Consider the following 9768-nt stretch of genomic DNA (forward strand, 5'->3'; position numbering starts at 1 on the left):
TAATAATTACCATCAAATACACCCTTTATTTAAGAGTAGTGAACACTGTAAACAGGTCATTATCAAAATGCTTTCAGGTCTTCAGGTGGAGTTATCCTGAGACTTATGCACTGTAAAATGTAATATTGTGTTTAATTAAAAATATTAAATAGGCTGAACTCAGTTTTTATCAATTTATCAGAACTCGATTTTAATAAGTTCCCAGTACTTCTTATGCAAAAATGCTGATAAACTCAATTTATTTGAGTTCTCTTAACTTAGAGAAACTAAGTAAGATGGAAGTTTTGCTTCTCAGTGTGGAAGGATGAAAGATGTGTTTTGAAAATGCCCCGTCACTACCTTCCTCCTCCCTCTCGGATCAGTCTGCATGTTCATGGTGCCAGCATTTGTTATGTAATATGTTGAGCAAACCTGGAAAAGCGTCAGCTCAAGATATTATTATTGTTTTCATTGCTGTGGATCTTTACCTGATACACTGACTTGGTGAGTAAATGTTTACTCTTATTCAAACTGATTTTGTGGCTTCTCTTAGTTTAGCACCAGGATTATAATCTTGCTAGCTAGCTAGTGTTAGCCTAGCGTTGCTGCTGCCGCTGGGCTCATGTTACTTAAAAATTAACACCACAGCCTTAAAAACCTTACATAAAACTATGTCTGTGAAATTTTCTGTTGATTGTTTGAAATAAAAAAGTGAGATAAGAGCCCAGACAAAATTCTTCGGGAGGTGTAGCCGTTAGGGGTGGGGTGTGGGGGGTATTTTCAATCCATAGCCATAACTAACTAACTAATTAGTAGGGGTGCAACGATACACAAAATTCACAGTTCGGTTCGGTTCGATACTTTGGTGTCACGGTTTGATATTTTTTCGATACAAAAAAATGTTCATGCTTTTTTAATTTGTCATTTATTAAAATTATAAATATATATTTTAACTCAAAAGTACAGTTTTTAAATTTAATGTTGCTGAAACAACAAAGTAATAAATAAATAAATCTATCTGATGGAGAAATCACTCATCTTTGGAAAAGAGAGTTTATTACAGAGAAATGTCTCTTTCCAAAATAAAAGCGCTACTATACGCTTCTTCTGGGCTATATTCTCAGCAGCATATTAAACATATCAGGTCCCCATAAGGAGAATCATGTGCTAACGGCTGTCTAAATGACTCGGCTAAAGTTTGTAGCATGCGTGCTTGTTGTTTTTGTCTGCTTCCACTTGTCTTTGCACGAGGATGATGTCGGAGTAAATGTGCAGTCATATTCGTTGTGTTCCCACTAGTGCTGTCAGCGTTAATCTGAAATGACGTTAACGCCACAACACGGCAAATCTCCGTTAACGAGCTACCACGGATCGCCCCGTGCTTCAGCTGAACAGCGTCAACACATTAACGAGCTAACCTGCTAACACACTAGTTCCCACCCATGTAATTGAGCATTGCTGGCACATCCAAGATACTGTTTTACTTTAGTCCATGACGCGCTTACCTTCAGGGTCATACTTCACATGAAGACCAAAATAGTTCCAAACGCCAGATCTGAATGAGGGTGGGGGAGGTTCACTTTGCCATGTTGCAATGAGCTTAGCTTCTGTCTTGCTAGCTTGCGCTGCGCTCAGTGAATCTGCACTCAACAGTGCAGCCTAGGCGGAGTAGTCGAGTGTAGATCCACTGAGCGCTCAACACAGACAGCATCGTCAGAAGAAAAGTTGATAAAATAAATTAAAAATTTTGTATTGTTCGATACATATGTGTACCAAACCAAAAGCACTGTATCAAACGGTTCAATATCGATACGAGTATCGTTGCACCCCTACTAATTATATATATCATGTTTAACCTGAGTAGCAAAAGAGTGCGGGGGGATTGAAAAGAATACGCCAGGAGTTAGCTGTGCTCGTGGACTCTTATCAAGCCTTGACCTCCCGGTCAGCTATCGCGCTGGTGGATAACAGAGCTCTCCGAAAACGTGGAAGCACTTTTGCAAATATGTGATATTTTGATAAATTAAGTAGATATTTGAACATTACACAGCTATATTCTCGCCTGAAAATATCTTAAAAGGTTATTTTGTGACCCAGAAAGGGTAGTCTGGGGAAAAGGAGGATGCATTTGTCGCCAGTTGTCAGAGCCTGTGCGTACTTGTAAGCGCGGCAATGGCGGAGGAGCGCGGCTAAAAAACGTATTACTTTTTCTGGGTCACAAAATAAACTTTTAAGATATTTTTAGGCGAGAATGTAGCTGTGTAAAGTTCAAATATCTGCTCGATTTATCAAGACATCACATATTTGCAAAAATACTCCGACGTTTTCAGAGACATCCATTTTTTTCATGCTTTGTGGCAGCTTTTGAACATCTGTGGCATCTATTAATGTCAAATCTAGCCTTTATTTAACAACATAAGCAATCTCTATGTTACAATAATTGCACAGCCATTAAGGATAAAATCAGTTTCTGAAAACTGTTCTGCTTTTTCTCCCTCTGCTTGCTTCTTACTGTCGTTGAGGCTCGGGACCAGCACTCCTGTTGTTGGACAGAAAGACATCAGTAAGTATTTTGGTTTTCCAATATATCAGCAACTGTCAGTGACATTTATATTAATGAGGCTGAACTTTAATCATACTTTAGATCAGCCTGTTTTACTTATTGTTTTATTTGTGCTTTGGTTTGGGGAAGTTGTTTCTTTACTGATCTTTTCCTGTCTTCTGTTATTAGACTTGAGATATGACTGCACTATGCTGTTGCTGGTGACTCCAGTTAATTCTACAAGACATGATGTAAGTAAACAAACAACAACAGTTTGTCTGCATTTCTTGAAAGATCACATCCCCCAAACTTAGTTTAGAGGGTCTACACTGTATATAGTGAAGTCTGCAAGTTTTCTAACAGCAAAATTTGTTTTGTGCCCAAATCATTTTGCACATCATTAGAATGAAAGTTATTGGCCATGTTTGCATAGCCCTTTTTAAAATGATGCTTTCATGACATTATTGTGTGTTGGGTGGGGGTCAGGGCTATCCAGACTGACAGTCGGACATTGAATGTCACCTCTCTGGTGGGGAGGGAGCCTGAGATTGTCCAAATTGGAGTCTGTTTTATACCAAATGAAGAAAAAAATGTTTTAAGAAAGCAATTAAGTTCATGTTCCAAAAAATATGATTGTTTGCTCGCAGGACACCAGGAGAGATGAGTCCTCCGTCACAGATGGTGTGGTCAGTGAAGATGGTCGCCTGCAGGTTCAAGCTCATTGCATCTCCAACCCACATCCACTGCCACTGTACTGAAGGGAAGTTAAAGACTTTGTCTGCACCTACATTTGGATCACCTCGATCCATGACAGTCATTCAGGCAGTAATGCCTGGACTGGAAACAAGCATCCTTAAAACATTACAACATACCAGCCTCTGTGTTGGAATGAAAAACGAATGTGTTGTTTAAATCAGAGACTGCACTTGTGACAGAACAACAAATATTTTATTTTGATTATATAAGTAATGTAAGTACAAAACAAACTTATGTTCAGAATAATTACATCTGAGACTTTGTTTCATTGTAAGATTATAACAGTGATGTCAATATAATTGTTTGTTGTTCAGCAGAACAGTGTCCAGTATGTTGGCTGTTATACTTTGTTGTGTTTGAAAATAAAAGTTGGGCTGATTTTAACATCATTCTAACTACATCAGTTATGCTGCAATAGACGTAGGCTGCCGGGGGATTCCCATGATGCATTGAGTTTTTCCTTTCCAGTCACCTTTCTCACTCACTATGTGTTAACAGACCTCTCTGTATTGAATCGTATCTGTTATTAACCTCTGTCTCTCTTCCACAGCATGTCTTTATCCTGTCTTCCTTCTCTCACCCCAACCGGTCGCAGCAGATGGCCCCGCCCCTCCCTGAGCCTGGTTCTGCTGGAGGTTTCTTCCTGTTAAAAGGGAGTTTTTCCTTCCCACTGTCGCCAAAGTGCTGCTCATAGGGGGTCATATGATTGTTGGGCTTTTCTCTGTATCTATGAAGCGCCTTGAGGCGACATTTGTTGTGATTTGGCGCTATATAAATAAAATTTAATTGAATTGAATTGAATTACAAAAAGTGTTGTTAATTATTTTTAATCATATTCAGGTTACCACAAATAGTTTTTTTTTCATTTAGTTGAACTTGAAATGTTTGTCAGTAGGTAAACAATTAGTATTGTACAGTCAGAAATATCAAGTTGTTCTTAATACTGCAGACTTGCAATGATGGCTGTTGTCCTAACAGTCATCTTAAGTAAGCTTTACTTAGTTTCTTTGAGGCAACGAGTTTCCTCAATTTTTTTGAGTTCTGGGAACTAACAAGGCCGTACAGTGTACTCAAAATGAGTGAGTTGCCCTAACTTGGTCATCTTACGTAAACTTGATCCAATTTTCTTGAGTTCTGGGAACAAATGAGCTTGTACAGAGTACTCAAAATAAATAAGTTGTCCTAATTTAGTCATTTTTAGCTAAGCTTTACTCAATTTTTTTAAGGCAACGAGTTTCCTCAATTTTTTTTGCGTTCTGGGAACTAATTCGATTTTACAGTGTGAGGTCACCATTTACTCGTAACATGTTCTAGGTCGTGTTTTATTCGTCCCTTTTCTGGTTGGTCTCCTTGCTTGTGTTTGCATGTGTGCGTTATTTGCATTATCAACACACATACGCCCCTCGTCACTTAGCAGCTGCACACGAGGACTCGCTGTGGCAGGATCGCTCTGAGCCAACTCTGACGTATGTTAAAAATATTCTTGTTACACTGCTGCTCGCTGTCTTTGCTCACAGTTTGTTGGTTGGTGAAAAGGGGGCGGAGCCTTTCAGTCTGTGGCACCAAGGCTGTGGAACAGTTTCCCACCACAACTACATTTGTTGACTCTGTGAAATCCTTTAAAAAGCAGTTAAAACGTGTTTGTTTAAACAGGCCTTGAGTTAATCAACACTTTTGAATTGTTTTGAATTTGCATTGATTATATTTTATTACTTAATGTTTTCTTTATTTTAACCTTTGTTGCCTGTCTACGGAAAGCGCTTAATAAATAAACCTGACCTTATTTTATATCCTAACATGCAATGTTAATGTCATCTGTATGCAGAAACTGCTTTCATTCATAAATGTTAGTTTTCTAAAAAATTACAGATGATTTTGATGTTTTTGTCTTTTAAATTTGTAAACTTTTAAAATAAAAATCAAACATTTCCATTTTTATTGATCTCGGGTGTTTTTCCATCATCTGCGTGTTTGTTCTGAGTTCTGAGCCGGCTGGTTTAACTCGCAACGTTTTTCTCTTCGGTCACGTAGAGCAGAGAAATCAGGAGAGAGACTGAAGATGGAACTCAGTGATGCTACGTCTTTGATTTGCACCAAAATCTAAAAGCTCAAACAATCAGCAGCATCCCTGCTGCACCGAGGCACTTTTGTTCTGAAGGTTTGCAGATGTGGCAGAAGCAGATCCTTCTTCAGGGCTCTGAGATGAAGGCGGACGGAGAAAAATACCTTTGGTCTAAAAACAAAAGAATCTGCAAGTCTGAATCGCTCGCTTGTCCTTCTGGTCCCTCACCCTTCCTCTTTGCTGTCCTCAGATAACTCCCCTCCCCCTCCCCTCTTCCCCCGCTGTCTTACATCCTGGCTCTCCGCCCGGGGCCCCTCTCGGCCACAGTGGCGATCGGGGCCTCACGGTGTCATTTGCAAACTGTCCCAAACAAAAAACTCCATTCAGCTCCACGCAAAGGAGCAGATTCCACACACACACATTTCCACGCCTGAATCCGTCACGCTTCCTCGTCTTTCTCTTAAAGTGTTTAATTAATGGATGATTTTACACCCTGCTGACTTCTCCTGCTGGCGTTTCAAACACCTACAAAGACGCGTCTGTTTCTGCTGGGAATGATTTCACTTCATCAGGATGATGCCAGGCTTTACTCATCGCCATAATCACGATTAGAAAGTAAATAAAAGGCAGCAGAGGTTTGGCTGACGTTTATCAAGTATGAACATATCTCAGTTTACTATTTCTTTATATCAAAATTCTCAAAAAGTTGTAAGTTTGCATGAAATGTGAGTAAAAACAGAATGCATTGATTCTGCAGTTTTCGTAACCTCATCATTTATTCACCATAGAAGACAAAACAAATGAAATGTTCAAACTGACATGTTTTATTATTTCATGGCAAAAAGACGTTAGCTGGAGGCAGATTTTACAGGTGAACAGGCTGCAGGTCAGTCACATGATCAGGTTTAAAAGCAGCATCTTAGCGAGGCAGAAGTTGGAACTGCGTCTAAAACTTATTGGAAGAGTTTTGGAATAATGTTCCTCACTGTGGACATCTCGTCATCTAGAGATCAGGCTGAGGCTGATAACTGTGACTCTGATGAAATCGGTGCACGGGCTCTGTGAGCAGCTCGCCGTGCTGGCCGCTCGTGTGACCGTGACCGTGGACCGAAGCTCCCTAAAACTGATCTGAGGTCAGACCCATCCAAACGTGGACACCGCGTCCTCAGACTAAGGAGGAGGCTCGTTATCAGCGCTCAGGTCAAAGGAGGAGGGGCATCAGTGTCTATGGAACTGGAAGCTGGCACATCTGGAAAGGCTCCATCCAGATGTGTTGTTGAGGGAGGCCTTCGTGTTTGAGCGGGACGATGCTAAACCGCTGACTGCATCTATTCCAGCAGCACGGCTTCATAGGAGAAAAGCCGCTGAACCAGCCCCCCATCTGGAACATCTGGAGCAGCTGGAATCCTCCATCAGACTATCACAGACTGATGTTAGAGAAGAGAACGCTGCTCAGTGGCAACATGGACAAAAATATTTACATCTAGCAAAACTTTTAAAAAATATTAGCCACTTTATACTATTAATGTTTTTGGCATAAATTTTATGAGAAAGAGAAATCAGTAGAATTTCTGTCTTGTGAAAACTGAGGTTAGCTCAAGTTAAATATCAAGATTTTAAAGCTGTGACCTCACGGTGACCCTGAGCTGGATAAGGAGAAGATAAAACACCTACTGTCACATCGTCGCCCCCTGGTGGTGAAGGTTTTAGTTAGGCTTTGCAGAGGGTAATCAGGCAAACAGAGAAAGCTGAATCACAAATGTGCCTCAGCGCGTTTTAAGTGCAAAATATATCAAATATGTCAGTATTCTGCTGAACTGCCTGTGAGAGCTGAATGAACTGCAAATAGAAAACTCTGCAAAAGCACATAAAACACAACAGAAATGGGAAAACGCTGCAAAAGGAAAAAGAAAAAAACCTGGAAAGAAATCAGAAGTGTTTCTGGGAAAGTGATTTGATGGAAGTGTGGCGGTGGATCATTTTTTTAATGGCCGACAGCCAAAGAGTAAACTTCTAAAAGTGTGTACTGCGTTTAATCTCACTGATTTATGTAGAGATACAAATGTTGGCAAAGTCACGTGACATTAGTGATCAGTGCAGCTCAGGTTCCACTTGTCTTTAAAGCCTTTACGACGCACGGCGTTCACAGGCTGACATCAACCTTACAGAGCGATTACGATGTTATAGATAAATAATGGCAGAATATCCCAAAACTGAACATGTGACACCCACACAAATGCTGGCAACACTCAGCCGAATTTCACTTTTACAGCGATGCTCAAACATCAGGGTCGATTACACTAAGCTGGTTCTGCTGGTGTCGAGCTAAACCGACGTTTGTTTTGTTTTAAACGCCTTGTTTTAAGGCGAAACGAGTTTATTCACAGGCAGTGTTGGGGAGTAACGGAATACATGTACCGCCGTTACGTATTTAAAATACAAAATATGAGTAACTGTATTCCGTTACAGTTACCGTTTAAAAAGGTGGTATTTAGAATACAGTTACTTTGTTGAAATAAATGGATTACACGGCGGTACTTCCCTGTTTCATATTGTGGCGGGTCAGGACTGTTTGGGTTTTGTTTGACAGCTACGTTCTGTTGTTCCAGGCGGCAGCGTTACGGTTGCCATGGTTACAGGGTGACGCTCTCTCTCTGCGTGTTTCCTGGGTGAGAGAGCGCCTGTTGTTGTTGTTGTGCTAAGCTAACAGGCAGAATGCTACAGGTATAGCTCTAAAGAATGTAGCATCATAGGCAGTGTAGTCCGTGCTGCAGGGAGAATGGACTGCCGTACACGTTATGTGTCTGTGAGCGAGGGAGGGAGAAAAAGGAAAAGTACGAGCTGTCATCGAGCAGAAACGGGAGCTGGAAGCATGTAAATATAATAATAACCACTGCAGCCAAGAAGAGAGCCTGACGAGCCCAGCTGTAAGTAAGCTATTAAGACTCGACTGTACACCGTGTTCGTGTTTTCCTCTGAAACAATAAGTTCTGTTGGAGCAGCCTTTCAACGCCTCTCTCTGTCTCTGCTAGCAAAGTTGACCCAGACAACAAAGTAAAGCTAGTTTTCGGCTACGAGCCGACACAGAACCCACCGTATTAGCCAGAGGTCCCTTTACTACGGTTCGGAGCCGCGGACCTTCAGTAACAGTAATAAATCACAGCAATAGTACATTCATGTAGTTGTAAACAGCATGATAATATATTAAGTAATCCAAAGTATTCAGAATACGTTACTCTCATTGAGTAACGTAACGGAATACGTTACAGAATACATTTTGGGGCATGTAATCTGTAATCTGTAATGGAATATATTTTAAAAGTAACCTTCCCAACACTGTTCACAGGAGCCGGACGCTTGGCCAGTGGGGGAACATGTAGCTCTCATCTTATTTAGCAGCTCTAATACTAACACAAACAGGAAGTACTCCTTGTGCTGTTTTTGTAGTTCTGTACACCACCTGAGCCCGTCACCTCTCTGTCTGTCCTGCACGTTTCCCGTCTCTCTCTTTTTCTCTCTGATTGTAAAATAAAAGTATGAACTTGAACTTGAACCCTTCAGCTTATCACATGTTAGATTTCCATGTGTGAGAAGTGCAAGTGTCCAGAGTGAGGACAGACTGAGGACTGTGGTGTCTCTGATGGGACGGAGGCTCTCCACCCCTGATATCACACTAGGACAAACAGCAGTGTGTGAGGAAGAGGAGGAGGAAGAGCCAGCACCAGCTGAGAGACTGCTCTCTGAGCCACAAATGTTTAAATTAAAATTATCTCTCCAACATTTATCTTTTAATGTTCAAATAAAGTTATCATTAAAGTTTTCAGTGTGGGAGTAAGTAATCAAGCCGCCATGTTTTTGTTTTTGTTTATACGCTTTATGATGATCTATAGTGTTACATCATATTTCATAAGGATGTTATGTGTTTGACCCATTTAACAAAATCAGCCTGTTTAAAAGATCATTTCTCATCTATTCTATATGAACTAAGACAGTTATGATGTGGCCTGACGTTTCTCACCCAGTAAAGGAAAATTTAATATATTAGTCTAATTATTTCATTAGAAACTTGTAATTAATCACATCTTGTGATTTATTTTTGCCCATACAGGTAAGCTTTTAGACAAATGTAAGGGTACCATATATTAAAAGAACAATATTTATCTCTTTCATAGATAATTCATCCTTATATACAGTGTAAAGGATATTTGTCTTTGAGATGAACAAGACACAAAGTGATAGGAAATAGAAATAACTGCACCTCAAATGGTATTTGAAACAGGTTTAAATTTTCTAATTAAATTCATATAATTTAATACAATAAATGTAATGTCTGACATATTATATCTACATTAAATTACCAAAGTGTGATAGACAATGGTCTCGTGAAGTATATTAACTTGTTGTTTTTAACAAGCTAATCTTAAAATGA

At 40.0% G+C, this 9768-nt stretch overlaps 1 long non-coding RNA gene across 1 annotated transcript; it reads left to right on the plus strand.

The window, feature by feature from the left end:
* The first annotated feature begins 413 nt into the window (after nucleotides 1-413).
* On the plus strand, nucleotides 414-3656 carry LOC146505866 (uncharacterized). The gene is made up of 4 exons (XR_014877773.1): nucleotides 414-483; nucleotides 2502-2542; nucleotides 2711-2772; nucleotides 3169-3656. It is a non-coding gene; the product is annotated as an uncharacterized LOC146505866 (long non-coding RNA).
* Nucleotides 3657-9768: the final 6112 nt, after the last annotated feature.

The sequence above is a fragment of the Neolamprologus multifasciatus genome, chromosome 13 (assembly GCF_963576455.1).
Source record: "Neolamprologus multifasciatus chromosome 13, fNeoMul1.2, whole genome shotgun sequence".
NCBI lineage: Eukaryota > Metazoa > Chordata > Actinopteri > Cichliformes > Cichlidae > Neolamprologus > Neolamprologus multifasciatus.